Consider the following 6,000-nt stretch of genomic DNA (forward strand, 5'->3'; position numbering starts at 1 on the left):
CCCAGAATAAAATTTAAAATACTAACCGATGTAAAGGAAAGATGTGGATTTGACCTGCCAGACCTTAAACTCTATTATGAATCAGCAGCATTTTGCTGGCTGAAAGAATGGCTGCTTCTTGAGAACACTTCTTGAGAACTGCTTCTTGAGAACATTTTGGATTTAGAAGGCTTTAATAACGTTTTTGGGTGGCATGCATATCTGTGGTATGACAAGGTTAAAGCACACAAAGCATTTAAAAACCATATTGTCAGGAAAGCATTGTTTAATGTCTGGATAAGATATAAAGATTTACTTGAAAACAAAACCCCAAGGTGGTTATCACCGATGGAAGCGAAGGCTCAGAAAAAGCTCAATATGGAGGCCAAATGGCCGAAATATTGGGAGATTTTGGAACAAGAAGGAGACAAATTGAAATTGCAGAGTTTTGAGAAATTAAAAGATAAAACGCGAGACTGGCTTCATTACTATCAAATAAGGGAGGCTTACAATCTGGACAAAAAAATTGGCTTCCAGGTGGAAAAATCAAAATTGGAAACAGAACCGTTAGACCCCAAAACTAAGATACTATCAAGTATGTATAACTTGCTGTTGAAATGGAATACTCAGGATGAAACGGTTAAATCTGCTATGATTAAATGGGCACAAGATGTTGGACATAACATAATGTTTGCTGACTGGGAACAGTTGTGGACCACAGGTATGAAATTCGCGACATGTAATGCCTTAAGAGAGAATATTATGAAAATGATATACAGGTGGTACATGACACCAGTCAAGCTTGCAAAAATCTACCATTTGCCCGATAATAAATGTTGGAAATGTAAACATAATGAAGGCACATTCTTTCACCTTTGGTGGACGTGCTCAAGGATTAAGGTTTTCTGGGAGATGATATATAATGAAATGAAAAAGGTATTTAAATATACCTTTCTGAAGAAACCAGAGGCCTTTCTCTTGGGCATGGTCGGCCAATTGGTGCCAAAGAAGGACAGAACTTTTTTTATGTACGCTACAACAGCAGCAAGAATACTCATTGCAAAGTATTGGAAGACACAAGATCTACCCACCCTGGAAGAATGGCAGATGAAAGTGATAGACTATATGGAATTGGCGGAAATGACTGGCAGAATCCGAGATCAGGGAGAAGAGTCGGTGGAAGAAGATTGGAAGAAATTTAAAGATTATCTACAGAAACATTGTAAAATTAATGAATGCTAAAATGATGTCGGAATGAAATGAAGCGGTTTTAGCAACAATGTTAGAAAGGAGTATGTAAAAATGGATTGTTAATAGATGAAAATATAAAGTTATAATATGTTAAGATAAAGAATTAAGATAAAAACAAAGAGGGAAAGGATTTGCTGAATTAACCATTCGAATTGGAATACAAAAAAGGGAGGTGTGAGGAGGTCAGGGAAACAAGTAAATGAAAGGCAAGACATGGAAAGATGGATTTATTTCTGATTGTTTTTATTTCCTCTGTATTTTGTATCTTTTGTTTTCTTTTTTTATTTTTTTATTACTTCTGTAATTTTTTTTGAAATTTTTAATAAATATCATTTTAAAAAAAGAGAGAGAGAACAGAAATCGTGTTCCAGTGGCGCGGCAGCAGCAGGAGGCCCCATTAGCTAGAGTGGTGCTTCAGGTTAAGAACAGTTTCAGGTTAAGAACGGACCTCTGGAACGAATTAAGTACCGTATTTTTCGCTCTATAGGACGCACTTTTCCCCCTCCAAAAATGAAGGGGAAATTTGTGTGCATCCTATGGAGCGAATGCAGGCTTTCGCTGAAGCTATCCGCAAGCCTTTGGAGCGAGGCGGGACTTCCCGCCGGGCTCCGAAGGCTTGTGGATAGCAGCAAGCTCCAGGAGCGAAGGTGAGGTTGCGCGCAACCTCACCCCCGATCCCGGACCTGTTCTGGGGACGGGGGAAGCTCGGGCTTCCCCAGCCCCACAGCTAAAAAGGAAGCCAAGACAGCGAGCGGGATGGTTCCTGCTCGCTGTCTTGGCTTCTGCCAAAGCCGTGCGCAGCCTCTCCCGGCTGGAGAGGTTGTGCAAAGCTAAAGAGGAAGCCAAGACAGCCTGCTGGATAATTCCCCCCCCCTTTATTTTCCCCCCAAAAAACTAGGTGCACCCTATGGTCCGGTGCGCCGTATAGAGCGAAAAGTACGGTACTTAGCCCGAGGTACCATTGTACAATATGGATGTTTGCTTGGGACCAGGGTATTTTGCCTCACCATCCCCACTACTGACTCCCTGTTGCTACTCAGCTTCCAAAAAAAAAAAAAAAGTGTCCCCGGATTCATTGAAAAAAAATCTGGTCAACATAAGTTAATGTATGGATAGGTATGCTACCATGCTACCTTTTAGGTACCTTGGCTGAAATGTTTAACAGTTTGAAAATTAACTGACAAACAGCAGTCCCAAGAGGTTAAACAAAGTTGATATAGATGGAAATTTTCTTGGTTAATATGCGTTTGCCTCTCAGCATAGTGTGTTTCCTTTCTTTTAATGCAGCTGGTCTCAAAGTGCAGGGAGATATCTCAGATGCTATGAAGGGAAATGCATAATTATCTATACTACAGGAAATACATTAGAGAACTGCACAATTAAAGCTAATGAGTTCTAAATTAATCAACAGTAGCAACCAAATATTCTTTAAAGAGCCAATTGAAGTGATACAAAAAAAATACCTGTATTAAGAATATCCAGTGTAAGCTGTGTCAACAAACTTGGCTTCAAGTGTGAGTTGTAGTGGTTTATTTAACTTAAGAGTGTTCCTTAAGTTTTTGCTTTTTGTTAATACTATTAAAGCTGAGTTGCAGATACAAATGATAAAATTTTCACCCTTGAAATAAGTACTCTTATTATTGCAAAAATGCTCAGAAATTATGGGTTTTGTTTTGTTTTTAATTTTAAGGCTGAGGGCTACCAAACAATGAGACATTATGCAGCAAAATTTTGTCATTTTGTTACCTGCAGGTTGGCATAATCTACATAGTTTAAAACCAAAACTAAAAAAGAAGTTTTGTTGCAATAGCTACTCATGATTGTTTAACAAAATTAAAATCAACTTCAGTTGCTGAAATGTCAACATTTATTCATCTCATTTATCATTGCTGCCATTTTTAATAATGGCAGAAGTGCAATATTAGAAAGTAGGCCCCAAGCTAAATTTCATAACGGACTGCTAAAAATGATTTCCAGTCATGCCTCTGCTCTGGCTAACTTTGAGCAGTACCTAGCCTAGATATGGAGGGTGGAGTTTAAACACAACTCTCCTAAAAAGACAAAAAGTTACACTTTTGTAACTCAAGAAAATCTTAAAATAAAAAAGACAAAAAGTTACTATATATTATTGGAGTTTTTGTGTAGAAGCAGATAAAGGTAAAGGTACCCCTGCCCGTACGGGCCAGTCTTGACAGACTCTGGGGTTGTGCGCCCATCTCACTTAAGAGGCCAGGGGCCAGCGCTGTCCGGAGACACTTCCGGGTCACGTGGCCAGCGTGACATCGCTGCTCTGGCGAGCCAGAGCTGCACACGGAAACGCCGTTTACCTTCCCGCTGGTAAGCGGTCCCTATTTATCTACTTGCACCCGGAGGTGCTTTCGAACTGCTAGGTTGGCAGGCGCTGGGACCGAGCAGCGGGAGCGCACCCCGCAGCAGGGATTCGAACCGCCGACCTTTCGATCAGCAAGTCCTAGGCGCTGAGGCTTTAACCCACAGCGCCACCTGTGTCCCTGTAGAAGCAGATATATGCCCCTAAATATATTTCTTATGAGATATATAAGGAAATCTGGAGATGATGTTTGTACATAAGGTTTCACGCTACCAAGATTCAAGGCAACTTTAAGCTCTTTCAGGATGTAATACGGTAACTAGAATGATATTTGTGCAGAAGCTTTGTAGATTTCAAGCACTTAAAAGAAGCCTCTTACTGCCAGGAGAAAATTGCAACTTTGGTTCAAAAACTGCATCCTAAAATAAAATAGGAGAGGTGTCCTTGGTGAAAAGTACAGATGTGGTGGTACCTGTAAACACCTGTTTTTATAGAGTAGCAAAATAATGGTGGGGGGCACAAAGTTTCTTTTATGTATAAATATTTATTATCAATTTAAAGACTTAATTTGCTGGGAAGTTACAGATCTGCCTTTTCAAATGGTCTTGCTACATACATGGCTTTTCCACACTGAAACCATCTCTTCTGTTCCAGTTTGTCTGTTAAAGATGGTAAGTCTGCAACTTCTGTCATCAGGATCAATTTAAAGTTTGGTAAAAAGAAATCCTCAGCGAACCAGTAACAAAGATTGACACAAAAAGTAAATATACAAATGCTGGAAAAGTGGTGCTGTGAAAAAAGTGCCTTAGAATTTACTATACACTTTGCAGTAACTTCATAAATTGTTTCTACATGCAAGATAGATCTCATTACATTTGGCATAAAACATTTATACACATTCTTTACAATTTGTACATATCTGAATGGCTGTATCATAACACTTTATGGAATTCTGGAAGACAAACTAAATTAATAGGAAAACAAAAAAAATGTAGAAAAATAATTAAACACCTGACAATAGAGAGGATTGAGCCATGTTTACCTTCTAGGATTTTGTGTTTTTTTGGGGGGGGGGCAGGGTACAGCATTATATTATCATGGCAGACAGAGAATATTTATTACTCTAACACACACAAAATGACAACAGCGCACAAGTCAACAGAACATATAGGGAGTACTACTCTCTTAGAATGACTTGGTAGATAAAATAATGTTTATTTATTCAGTGAAGACTAATTCTAATGGAAGTTGTGTGTGGTACAGTGAGAAAATTTGTGGCAACACACCTTCAAGCCTTTATTGCCCACTGTTGGTATGCAAAAGCTGTTTTAACACCAGTGGCCCGAACATAACATTTCAAGCATAGTTGCATTTTGAAGTAGATACTTGTTTTATAAGCCCATGTTGTATTCAACACCTGAATAAATGGTCTGTTTTCCAGAGGTAAAAAATAATGAATTTTGGCCATTATGGGATCGTTTTAAAGTGGATCAAAAATGTAGTATCATGCTATTATATAAGCACCCAGAATCTGGCAGTGACCTTGAAACATTTTCTATAATGGCAGTGGTGATGGGACATGAGACACTATTGATGCTACACACTTGGTAAGGACAGAGCAAAAAGGCTCCAAACACACAACCATGACTATTGGGTAGTTAACCAAAGTACATGGCTCAGAATTACTGGATGGAACAATATCTTCCAGATGTTTGGAATGGCTGTCTTTAGGTTCAGCTCTTTTTCTTTCTCATATAGACAGGAAGAAAAAAACAATCTAGCCCTCAAGTTTTGAGGCATCTGTGGTTCAAGGACAGGATATTAAAAGATTCTCATATGCGTCAGCAACTTTATTTCAGATTTTGTATACCATTGCTACAGGAGAGGGAAGCTAAACTGCTTTCAACAGCAGGCTCGTAACAAAAAAAGTATATGCTAGAAAGCATTTCAGCAATCAGGATAAAGTATTTTTAAAAATCTAATTAGGTGACACAGAATACTCTTATAGAGTATGTAACCCTTGGCAACAAACCATTTGGCAATTTGAAGCCCTATCATAGAGCAGAGTAGGGGAGCCCATGGCCCTCCAGATGTAATTGAATTCCAACTCCCACAGCCCTGGAACCAAGGCAATGGTCAATGAGGATGGGAGCTAGCTCCAACTGGAGAGCCATAGATTACCCTTCCCTAATATAGGGCATTTTCCAGTTCTACTAAGATAGTGGGTAGGAGGGGAAAGCATATAGGATAAAAATATACATAAATATCCAAGGCATTTAGGTTAACAAAGTAAACTCCTGAAGTTTTCACTTTCTTTTGCATTTTATTTCTTTAAAAAAAGGCTTTTTGGATGGCGAAGACTTAACTTATTTGCACTGCCCCACCAAAAATCAGAAAAGCACTTTGGAGTTCTTCATTATCTGTCTCTGTATCTACATCAT

This window comes from Podarcis melisellensis (assembly GCF_964234715.1).
Source record: "Podarcis melisellensis genome assembly, chromosome: 3".
In the NCBI taxonomy this organism is placed as follows: Eukaryota; Metazoa; Chordata; class Lepidosauria; order Squamata; family Lacertidae; genus Podarcis; species Podarcis melisellensis.